Source organism: Gossypium arboreum, chromosome 8 (assembly GCF_025698485.1).
Source record: "Gossypium arboreum isolate Shixiya-1 chromosome 8, ASM2569848v2, whole genome shotgun sequence".
In the NCBI taxonomy this organism is placed as follows: Eukaryota; Viridiplantae; Streptophyta; class Magnoliopsida; order Malvales; family Malvaceae; genus Gossypium; species Gossypium arboreum.
Genome location: NC_069077.1, coordinates 141422841 through 141436378, shown reverse-complemented (window position 1 = coordinate 141436378; position 13538 = coordinate 141422841).

The window sequence follows — 13538 nt, the reverse complement described above, 5'->3', positions numbered from 1 at the left end:
TATTTTTCTCATCTAACCCAAATAACGGAATGTCATCTTAAAATTGCAATACAAGTTTTGAAATCAACGTTTGCTCTCGAAGATACGAGGTGTTGTGCCCTAACTCACCGGGTATGACATTTTGTTACCTCGAAATAAGATTTTTTGCAAGTAAAGGCAATATTCGGTGTTTGGAAATTCGAGGAGACGTGCCCTAACTTACTGGGTTTCGATTTTCTTTGTTCACCCTAACTAACCGAATATCCTTCCGAAATACACGAATTTTTAGGTAAAAGACAAGCTCATTCTCAAAAGTTCGAGATGTTGTGTCCTAACTCACTGTATATAACATTTTGTTGCTTCGAAACGAGAAGGTCTTTAACGTTCGAATGTTTTTTTACAAAAAGAAGGATTGTATTTCAAAGTCTTTCAAGTTTTTTATTTTTCGACACTAAGACACTAATTAATCAACTAGGTATCAATTTTTGGGCGTATCGAGGGTGCTAATCCTTCCTCGTGCGTAATCGACTCCTGAACTCATTTTCTGATTTTCGTAGACCAGAGATTATCGTTTTAGTAAATCTTAACTTTTATTAAAATGATTAATTTGAGGTGACCCGATCACACCTCATCAAAAAGGATTGGTGGCGACCCCCGTTTTTCGTTTTCATTTTCAAATCCAAGTCGATTCCCGTTTTTCCAAAAAATGGTTACGACAACCTTATTCCGGTGACGAATAAAGGTTAGGGGTGTTACATAAGCAAGTGCTAAAACTTAACCATTAAACCAACAAATTCATTATTATTAATTTTTTATCAAAAATAAAATTTAAAGCATTCTAAATTCTCTTACCCTACGCTTAAAAAAAATAAAAATATGAAATTTATCCCTATTTCTTCTAGCCCTATTTTTGAGGTGTGACAACCACTAAAAATCATAAAATGAAACATAAAAACGCTTAATTACAAGCTCTTTAATGTAAAAAAATAACTTATTTTGCCATATCAAATTTCCCGACACTTAAGTCTTTACTTTTCTTCAAGTAAACACACAAATAAACAAGAAACATACACAAAGACGACCGTTGAGCAAGAATAATAAAAGTAATCAGCCAAGAGGTATATACAAAGTAAACGAGTCTTCTAACATGCAACGTAAGTATGATATGTAGAGAATTTACAACTTCTAAAATAGATCACCAGAGTTCATAAAATTACAAAATGAACAAGTATAAAGATAATCATACACCATCAAAGGTGTCTAAATAGATATAATGTTTATACTAAAACTTGTGTACAATATATGTATAGTTTGGTGGATGAATTATTTAATGCATTGATAATAACTAGTAATAGTAATAATAATTAATAGGACCCTATAAATCAATTTCATATACCTACACTATTCAAAAGTAGTTGTACTATCTACTAATAAATACAAAATATGGGAAGTCTTTTCTTTTTTTTATCCTATATACTATATATAATATTTATAATATAAAAGGGTAAACTACACAAATAATTATTCAACTACTAAATATTTTTATTTTAGGTACTTAAAACGATAAATTTACAATTTAGCCAACAGACTTTCATCATCATACAGACTCAGACGAGCAAACATTGCTCTCAGATCAGATACAACTGTACGACTTAGAGCATCGGCTACCACATTAGCCTTGCTTGGGTGATACTTGATCGAACAGTCATAATCCTTAAGCAATTCAATCCATCTCCTTTGCCTAAGGTTCAGCTCCTTCTGAGTCAACAAATACTTAAGACTCTTATGGTCAGTGTATATAATACACCTTTCTCCGTACAAGTAATGTCTCCAAATCTTAAGTGCAAATATCACCGCTGCCAACTCTAAATCATGAGTCAAATAGTTTGCCTCATGAGGCTTAAGCTATCGTGATGCATATGCAACCACCTTACCCTCTAATAAATACAAAAGTAGGACCCTATAAATCAATTTCATATATACCTACACTATTCAAAAGTAGTTGTACTATCTACTAATAAATACAAAATATGGGAAAAGTCTTTTCTTTTTTTTTATCCTATATACTATATATAATATTTATAATATAAAAAGGGTAAACTACACAAATAATTATTCAACTACTAAATATTTTTATTTTAGGTACTTAAAACGATAAATTTACAATTTAGGCACTCACGTTATATAGTTCAGTCATTTTGATCACTGTTGTTAAAATCACAAACGGCAAGCTAACGTAGCAGTTAAATAAATTGGTATAATAATAAATTTAGCCCTCCAATTTTACATATTATATCAATTTAGTAATAATTTTAAAAATGAACCCTCAAAATATACAAATGGGCTCAATTTGATCCTAATTCTAAAAAATTAAAATATATATAAAATACATAATTATTTTCAAAAAATATAATAATAAATTTAAATTAATATTAATATTAATATGAAATTGTATGGATATCTAAAATAAAAATATTTTATAGTTGAATGATTATCTGTAGTTTATCCTATAAAAATAATGAAAAGAGTGAAATAACTTAATATAAATGTGTGAAAATGTAGGTAAAAAGGAGACTGGAAAAATATTATTAATATAACATTAATAATATATATTATTTATTTATAATTTGATTTTATGTACTTCCATTGTTGAATTAGTATCAGACTCAATAAAAACTTAAAAAATAGTTAGATATAAATAGATTTATATATTATATCTAATATTCTAAAGATATTATATATAAATAATGAAATATTTATATAAAATGTTTTAAGATAATTTTATTTAAATGAATAATAATTATTAATATAAGCTTAATTGAACTAAAATCCACCAAATTGGACCATATTTAAATTGATTAATTGAGTTGATGTCACGAGTTAACTTGACACTAGTTTAGTTGAGAAATTACTAAAATGCCTTTACTTTAAAAGAGGTAATTAATATATTTATAAATATATTTTTTATCTTTTCATATTTTTATTTAATATTCAAATAAAACAACTAAAAAACATTATTTGGGGCTGATTAAGTTTTAACTCGATTGGCATGAGCATTATGGCCAATATAGGAGGACATGAGTTCAAGTGTATTGAAGCTCACTCTACTAATAGTCATTTGTTGAAATAATTTTATAAATAATTTTTTTAATGTAAAATATTTTCATTAACTCACGTCGTGATTGTGATAAAATCTAATAATTTATTATAAATATAAATATATTGGTAAACCCAAATTATACTTCGAAATACACCAATACTAATGTCTATTGATATAGAGGAAAAACGTAAGGAGACAAGGGAGTAGGCAGTGTGGCCTTGCCCCTCAATATGGTAAATTTATGTTTTTAGGTCCTTTAAAATTATAAAACTATAAATAAGTATAATGTAATATTATACCTTGACCTTTCAAAATTTTATTATTTAATTTTAACCTCTAAATCACTCCTGCGATCACCAATATGGTACTCATAAATTTTATTAAATTGCAATAAATTATGAGATTTTTCAACATTTGTGGAAAATTTTTGCAATGTGTTGGGGTTAGAATTATTGGATTTTACTTCTATGAATTTCAATTCAAACCATATTCTGATTTTGTAATTTAAAAAAATCATGATTTTTTGAATTGAAGGAGTTTCCTTCTTAATTTTTTTTATTAATTTTGTTCTTTTCCCTCGCCTTTTTCTTTCTCTCATCAATTCTCTTTTTCTTTGTTCTTCTCATTTACTTATGTGTCTTCTCTCTTTTTTTAGGTAGATTTGCTGTCTTCACAAGTTGGGTAGATTTCGGTAGATTTGTTATCTTCACAAATTCTCTTGAAAAGTAGATGGCTCTTCATCGACGTCTTAATTTATTTTTGTTTTGAGAGTATTTCAGAATAATGAATGATATCACGAGTTGATTTAGACCCGTGCTGTCTTAAGTTTTTTTTTTTGTTTGTTTTTCATTTTTTAATAAGTCTTCACTTTTAGAAGCTTTTATCTGCTCTTATAGCATATTTTTTAGTCTTACTTATGCATATAGTCTTGATTTTGCAAGTGATTTTTAGGGGCAATTTTATCATCGTCCTCTCTAATTTGGTGGATACTCATTTTTTTTGCCCTTTTTCCCACCACTTTGGTGGAGACTTAGTTCTTTCGCTGATTTTTACTCACTGCTTTGAACCATCCAGCAATGAGTTCCTTATCATATTAAGTGCTTGCAATCACTTAAAATATATAGTGTTTGAGTTGTGACAAAACCAATTGTCAACATACCATAATGTTCTATTAATGCTGAGACTGGAGCCTTTGTGTTGATGGAGTTTATCCTTCATCGCATACGACAAATATTTATTGTTTTTCATTCCAAATTGTATGGTCCATTCATGAAATGAATTAATCAATCATCTTTTAAAATGTATTAATTTTAGTTTTTCATAATATAATATGGAATTAATTATTTTATTATTAAATAAATGAAAATAATACTGAAAAATATTTTAAATTTTGAAATAATTGTTAAAGTGAACCAATCTTTAAAAACTAAATATTGCATATTAATATAATAATTAAAAAAGGGGTAAATTGTATTTTTAGTCACTAAATTATGGGTAATGTAGCACCCAAAACCCGGCCTATACGTTATGACCGGATCCGACATGCCACATCGAAGCGTTCAAAACATTTTATATTGTTGATCCAGAAAAACTGACTTAGTGTTTTAAAAGATAATTTCATTATAGGTTAAAGTGAATGGAAGTCATGCACCGGTAGGAAACCGGAAAAGAGGAGGTGAGTCCATCGGATTGCTAAGTACCAAACTCCTTCGGATCCAATCCTAGACATGCAAACCACCATTGCCATACCTTAACGTCATGTATATTTCTAGGAAACCGATTTGATTAAGTCCTTTTAAGAAAAGTGATTAATTTTGGAAAATATCTTCATTATGGAAGCTTTGCTTGTTTTCGTGTTATTTTGAAAACAATTCTTGTTTTTGAAAAGCGCCATAAAGCTATCCAATTTCAACGATTAAATATAAATATTACCTATCTTAATAAAACATATAAAACCATCAAAAATAAATAAGCGGCCTTATTACATTTAAAAGCCCAAAACCTCAAACATAATTAAAAGGATGTTCGTTCACGAAAGAAAATCAAACTTTCGAGCGGTGGCCACTCGAATTCCCTCACGACTCCAAGCCCACTATGGTTGGAGATTTCTGCGTGGATGAAAATAAAAGTGGTGAGTTTGGGAAACTCGGTGTGTAAGGAAAACCCATTCAAAGCCCAAGTCACTCAAGCCTATTGGGCTAAGCCCATTCAGTAATAGAGTGGTGGGGCGAGCCCTTTTCAGATTACAATAAATGGGCCTTATCCCTTATTCAGATAACAAGTATGGCCCATAGGCCCATTTCAAAATACATGCAACATTAGTAAACATATGCAAGCCCATTTGGGAGACTACTCAACCCACCAACCACTACACTCCACCCGTACCAGCCATACACTCCATGTGGGAATAGCTCAACCCACCCAAATTTAACACTCTATAGTTGCGGCCTTGCGCTCGATTAACGATAAATTGAGGCAAAGCCTCCAAGACGTGGACAAGCCACTTTCGATACTTCCTCCGTCAATATCCCGATCCGTGCATCGATAATAACAACATGGCATGCATAAATAACAACGATCAAACATGCATTTAGGTCAATTTAACCCTAGGGTATTTCGATAATTTATCTTCTAGGGTAAAAGCGTAAATTTTCCACTTTTAAAGGTATTTCAATAATTTATCTATTTTAGGGTTTTTCATGCATATTCCTACCTTTCACGTACTAACGAATCACGTCATCGAGGGTTCTTACGAATTGGGCCCGTTGGCCCATCATTCCAATTTTGGCCCATTAAGCCCAAAATATCGAGGGCACAAAAATCATGCACTTTGCAGTCCAAATTTTGCAGCTTACCAAAACATTAATCAATTTACCTCACGAGCATTCGCACACTCGCAAATCTACAAAATACCGGTTTTCGGCATTTTGGCTTTTCGACTTTTGCCGATCCAGACTAAGAAAGAGGGTGTTAGTTACACACCTGTTTGCGACGATATGCTGACAAGATCCACACACGAACCGCCTACAATTGGATTACTAACACGTTAATCTAACTATTCAAATACAAACTACGTATTAACCCCTTACAATATTCGGCCGACCACACCTACAGATCATAGTAAGCTTATAAGAAATCAATAAGCAACTCATTAACAAATTTTTGTCAATGTTTACCACATAATCATAATTTCACTGCAAGCTGTCTTCTTGAGCAACAGTCACTAAATTATTTATAACTGGAGCTACGAAACTCCAAATCAAGTTCCGTTAATTTTCCCTAAAAATAGACTCATATATCTTATATCCATAAAATTTTCAGATTTTTTGGTTTGGCCAATCAATACCAGATTTTTCTCAAAGTTTCGCATGTTTCACTGTTTGACTAATCTGATCACTCTTCATTACGAATCAAATTTCTCATTGTACAGAATTCAAAATATGTTCTCGTTTATTCCATTTGAAACTAGACTCATTAAGCTTTAATTACATAATTTATTCAACTTCTAAATCATCTCCCACAATTTATGGTGATTTTCCAAAGTCACGTTACTGCTGCTGTCCCAAGCAGATTTATTACCAAATCACTCTTTCACACATAACTTGCATGCATTTTTTTTTTAAAACATGTATATCACCAATCAATCATCACATATCTATGATTTTATTTAAGTATAATCTCCATTTCATCATTTTAAAGCACAACATATTAGCCGATTTTTCCCCTTAGCATTTAAGGCACATGCATGCTCATTTGTTTGGCTCAACTTCACCTATTTTCCATTTTTCATCAAAAGAACATGAAACAACAACCATTTCCTTCATTTTAATTCAAGACCAAATGCTCACAACACAACTAAAAATCAAAATATACTTCAAGAGTTAAGGTAGAATCAAGAAGAACTCATGAACCTCAAAATAGAAGCAAGGTACCAAGAACTTACCTTCAATTTTCCTCCTCCTAATGACCGAATACTCAAGAGCTTTCTCCTCTCCTTTCTCTTCTCTAACTTTCAGCTATTATGAACAAAGATGGACAAAACTTTGTTCTTTTCACCCCTTTCTTTTAATAAAACTTCATATTTCATCCATTTAATTCTTTAATACAAAAGACATGAAATTCTTATCATGAAACATTTACCTAACCCATTATCATGAAACATTTACCTAACCCATTATCATGGAACATTTACCTAACCTATTATCAATTTGTATCAATTTGTACCATAAATTATGGATATCAAGTGCACATTTTGTCTACAACAACATGATGGCTGGCCACTTCATGTAAAATGGGAGGTTTGTCATGCAAATCCTCCTATTTTGCACTCCTATTTATTTGGCCACTTCAATTTAGCCTATAGCATTTTCAAACATTTTCACATAGGTTTTATTTCATAATTTCACCCCCTTTTTCTTATGGAACAAAAATTAACTAAAATTGCCGGGTTCTATCTTAAGCTTGGGCCTTCTAGAGGCCCACTAACATAATTAAACCTATGCCAACATTCACAGAATTCCCGAAAATTTGGGCATTACAGGTAAGCTTTCATTTTGGTCACTTAATTAAAAAAAGTTACACTTTGGTCGATAAACTATTCAAAAGTTTTCATTTAAGTCACTGAGCTATTAAAATCAATGATATATGGGTTTCTTTGTTCACACTACCTGCATCAACTGAAAGCTCTCTTTCCCTTCTCTTCTATAGTTCAACTTTTTTTTTTTATGAAACAGTTTTGGACGTCATGTATTTGTGAACCAAAATTCAAACAATTATTTCTCCGATCACCGACACTAATCGTTAGATCAACTTGGATCTAAGATATGTTCTACTAGTCAATAGGTAATAATCCACCATACCGATCGCCGAATCGTCGTTTGGAGCTCACTTGGGGAACCTTTTTTAAAATAAAACTTAACAGCCCAATGACTAAAATAAAAACTTTTGTATAGTTAAGTGATTTAAATAAAAACTTTTGAATAATTCAGTGGCGAAATTGTAACTTTTTTAATTAAGTGTCTAAAACAAAAACTTACCCATAATATAGTGGCTAATAGTGCAATTTACCCTTAGATATGAGGGGTCATAAACAGTATATTACATGGATCATTATTAGTTATAACTCAAGTTGTTAGAAAATGCTTCATAGCAATTTTAGTCTACAAAATTCTTAACTAACAAAAAATAAATATCAAAATTATACAAAACTTTAATTTAATGTGTAATGTCATATATAAAATTTAATTTTAAATAATTTTATACATGAAAGTTTGATTGATTTAATTTTCACAAGTCACTAACAATATTGTCAAATTAGTATCATTTTACGTTGATATATTACATACACAAACAATTATATTGATCCAATATGAAAATAATTGTATGTATTTATTTATTTAAATATGTATAATTGAATCAAAATCAAAATTTTATGCATACAGATGAATCACAATTCAAGTTTCAAGTGTATAATTACACCAAATTAAAGTTCATATATCAGATTACACATTGGACCAAAATTCATGTATAAATTTGATATTTATCCTTTAAAATAAATAAATCTACTTATTTTCATGTTGGGTTTAATCAAGGAAAAGAGAAAGTAGCGGATTAGTAATTTTTTGTGCATGAACATTGTCGAGGTAAGTTTGTGTAACTAAATTGTGTATTTAAATGTTTAAAGTTAATATTGTTGTGTGTGAAATGTATCATTGCTATGTATAAGTGTAACGCCCCAATTTTCGGGAATCCTATGAATGTTGGCATAGGTTTAATTATGTTAGTGGGCCTCTAGAAGGCCCAAGCTTAAGATAGAACCTGGTAATTTTAGTTAATTTTTGTTCCATAAGAAAAAGGGGGTGAAATTATGAAATAGAACCTATGTGAAAATGTTTGAAAATACTATAGGCTAAATTGAAGTGGCCAAATAAATAAGAGTGCAAAATAGGAGGATTTGCATGACAAACCTCCCATTTTACATGAAGTGGCCAGTCATTATGTTGTTGTAGACAAAATGTACACTTGATATCCATAATTTATGGTACAAATTGATACAAATTGATAATAGGTTAGGTAAATGTTCCATGATAATGGGTTAGGTAAATGTTTCATGATAATAGGTTAGGTAAATGTTCCATGATAATGGGTTAGGTAAATGTTCCATGATAATGAGTTAGGTAAATGTTTCATGATAAGAATTTCATGTCTTTTGTATTAAAGAATTAAATGGATGAAATATGAAGTTTTATTAAAAGAAAAAGGGGTGAAAAGAACAAAGTTTTGTCCATCTTTGTTCATCATAGCTGAAAGTTAGAGAAGAGAAAGGAGAGGAGAAAGCTCTTGAGTATTCGGTCATTAGGAGGAGGAAAATTAAAGGTAAGTTCTTGGTACCTTGCTTCTATTTTGAGGTTCATGAGTTCTTCTTGATTCTACCTTAACTCTTGAAGTATATTTTGATTTTTAGTTGTGTTGTGAGCATTTAGTCATGAATTAAAATGAAGGAAATGGTTGTTGTTTCATGTTCTTTTGATGAAAAATGGAAGATAGGTGAAGTTGAGCCAAACAAATGAGCATGCATGTGCCTTAGATGTTAAAGGGAAAAATCAGCTAACATGTTGTGCTTTAAAATGATGAAATGGAGATTATACTTAAGTAAAATCATAGATATGTGATGATTGATTGGTGATATACATGTTTAAATAACAAGCATGCAAGTTAGGTGCGAAAGAGTGATTTGGTAATAAATCTGCTTGGGACAGCAGCAGTAACGTGACTTTGGAAAATCACCATAAATTGTGGGAGAAGAATTAGAAGCTGAATAAATTATGTAATTAAATATTATTGAGTCTAGTTTCTAATGAAATAAACAATAACATATTTTGAATTCTGTACAATGAGAAATTTGATTCGTAATGAAGGGTGGTCAGATTAGTCAAACAGTGAAACATGGGAAATTTTGAGAAAAATCTGGTATTGATTGGCTAAACCAAAAATTCTGAAAATTTTATGGATAGAAGATATATGAGTCTATTTTCAGGGAAAATTAACGGCACTTGATTTGGAGTTTCGTAGCTCCAGTTATAAATGATTTAGTGACTGTTGCTCAGGAAGACAGCTTGCAGTGAAATTATGATTATGTGGTAAACATTGACAAAAATTTGTTAATGAGTTGCTTATTGATTTCTTATAAGCTTACTATGATCTGTAGGTGTGGTTGGCGAATATTGTAAGGGGTTAATCGTAGTTTGTATTTGAATAGTTAAATTAACGTGTTAGTAATCCAATTGTAGGCGGTTCGTGTGGATCTTGTCGAGATATCGTCGCAAAGTGTGTAACTAACACCCTCTTTCTTAGTCTAGATCGACAAAAGTCGAAAAGCGAAATGCCGAAAACCGGTATTTTGTAGATTTGCGAAAAGTCGAATGCTCGTGAGGTAAATCGATTAATGTTTTTGGTAAGTTACAATGTTTGGACGCAAAGTGCATGATTTCTGTACCTCAATATTTTTGGGCTTAATGGGCCAAAATTGGAATGATGGGCCAATCGGGCCCAATTCGTAAGAACCCTCGATGCGTGATTCTGTTAGTACGTAAAAAGTAGGAATATGCATGAAAAACCCTAAAATAGATAAATTATGAAATACCTTTAAAAGTGGAAAATTTACGCTTTACCCCTAGTAGATAAATTACCAAATACCCCTAGGGTTAAATTGACCTAAATGCATGTTTGATCGTTGTTATTTACTTGCATGCCATGTTGTTATTATCGATGCATGGGACTGGGATATGGACGGAGGAAGTCTTGAAAGTGGCTTGTCCACATCTTGAGGCTTTACCTCAATTTATCGTTAATCGAGCGGCGACAATGTTTGAATCGTGGAGTGTTGGGCTAGGTGGGTTGAGCTATCCCCACATGGAGTGTATGGCTGTTACGGGTGGAGTGTAGTGGTTGGTGGGTTGAGTAGTCTCCCAAATGGGCTTGCATATGTTATTGATGTTGCATGTATTTTGAAATGGGCCTATGGGCCATCTGTTATCTGAATAAGGGCTAAGGCCCGCTTATTGTAATCTGAAAGGGCTCGCCCAGACCACTGTTACTGAATGGGCTTAGGCCCAATAGGCTTGAGCTGACTTGGGCTTTAAATGGGTTTTCCTTACACACCGAGTTTCCCCAAACTCACCCTTTTATTTTTATCCACGCAGTAATCCCCAACCATAGTGGGCTTGGAGTCGTGAGGGAATTGGAGTGGCCACCGCTCGAAAGTTTGATTTTCTTCCGTGAACTGGACATCCTTTTAATTATGTTTGAGGTTTTGGGCTTTTAAATGTAATAAGGCCGCTTATTTATTTTTGATGGTTTTAATATGTATTACTAAGATAGGTAATACTTATTTTAACTGTTGAAATTGGATAGCTTTAGGGCGCTTTTAAAAACAACATTGATTTCAAAATAACACGACAACAAGCAAAGCTTCCGCAATGAAAGTATTTTCCAAAATTAATCACTTTTCCTAAAAATGACTTAATCAAATCGGTTTCCTAGAAATATCCATGATGTTAAGGTGTGGCAATGGCGGTATGCATGTCTAGGATTGGATCCGAAGGAGCTTGGTATTTAAGCGATCCGATGGACTCACCACCTCTTTTCCGGTTTCCTACCGTGCATGACTTCCATTCACTTTAACCCTTAATGAATTAATCTTTTGAACATCAAGTACGATTTTCTGGACTTAGAATGGAAATTTTTTTTTTACTTTTTTGATGTGGCATGCCGGATCTGACCATAACTTCTGGGCCGGGTTTGGGGTGCTACAATAAGTATTGAACACATATCTAAATATATACAACAAGTATTAAGTCTCGTTTGAATAAATGAAATTCGATGGATACAGGGTTCTCGTATTGATTATGATCCTGCATGTGTTGCTAACACACCACAGCAAGAAAGAGCGTCCCATTATTAGCTCTCATGAGCTTCTCGTTAATAGCTCTTCAAAGCATCCCGTATGGTTGTGATCCTGCATGTGTTGTGGACACACCGTAGCTCTTATGAGAGTCCCGATATATGGCTCTTCGGAGCTTCCCGATTAAATGCTCTTTCATAAACTTCCAAATTATTTAGCTCTCTGGAGCTTCCCGATAGTGGCTCACTTGAACCTTCCCGATATTAGCTCGCTTGAACCTTCCCGATATTAGCTCGTATGAGCTTCCCGTTAATGGCTTTATGGAGCTTCCCGTTACATGGCTCACATAAGCTTCCAGTTATATGGCTCAAAAGAGAGCTTCCTGCTTATGTGCTCGTAAGAGCATTCCTGAATATGAATTGACAGATTACAATTTGTACACTTCGTGTGTACCACCCGTGTATCCATCGATATTATAAATGATTCAACGGGCAAAGTTATGACATGAGAAATTATGAAATTGAGGCGTATTGTTAAAAGTATATACTTGAAATACAAAGATATGATATGTATATGTTTCATGGACACTTGATATGATAAATATATGTATGTGAAAATTGAATATTGATGAGCTCATACATGTTTTCTTGTTATACATGTAAATTACATGACATTATGATTGATTATGATTAGTTTCTAATATGAATTAGAAATGGTATGAAATGTTTGTATTTGATTTGTAAATTATGCTAATACTCCGTAACCCTGTTTCGGCAACGGATATTGGTTAGGGGTGTTACATACAATTTCTTCATTCAAACTAAAAACTTGTAACGATATATTAATATTAGATTGTTTATCATGCTTGTTCGACTAACACATACATAACAAGTTCTCATATAGGGTTCACATGTATAGGGTTTGCACATCCAGGGTTTGCATGTTTAAGGGGGTCTGTACATCTAGGGTTCACATGTATAGGGTTTGCATGTCTAGGGTTCACACATAAAGAGATTGCACTTAAGGGTTTGCACAAGTAAGCATAAGGGGTTCGCATAGTAAACCAAGTAGGTTTATGAATTCATGTAGAATTAGGATTGATTTAAATTAAGGACTGAAAAAAACAATTTTTGGGCCGAGCTAGTTGGAAAATTTGGTACTTTATGGAGTAAAAATAAGAATATAAAATATTTGAGCTAAAAGACGCATAAGGGGTTTTGAACTTGGGACCTAAACAAATGTTAAAACTTAACCATTAAACCAACAAGCTCTCATTATTATTAATTTCTTATCGAAAATAATTTTTAAAGCATTCTAAATTCTCTTACCCTACACTTAAAAAAATACAAATATGAAATTTATCCCTATTTCTTCTAGCCCTATTTTTGGGGTGTGACAACCACTAGAAATCATAAAATAAAACATAAAAATGCTTAATTACAAGCTCTTTAATGTAAAAAAGAACTTATTTTGCAATATCTAATTTCCCGACACCTAAGTCTTTGCTTTCCCTCAAGTAAACACACAAATCAACAAGAAACATGCACAAAGACTACG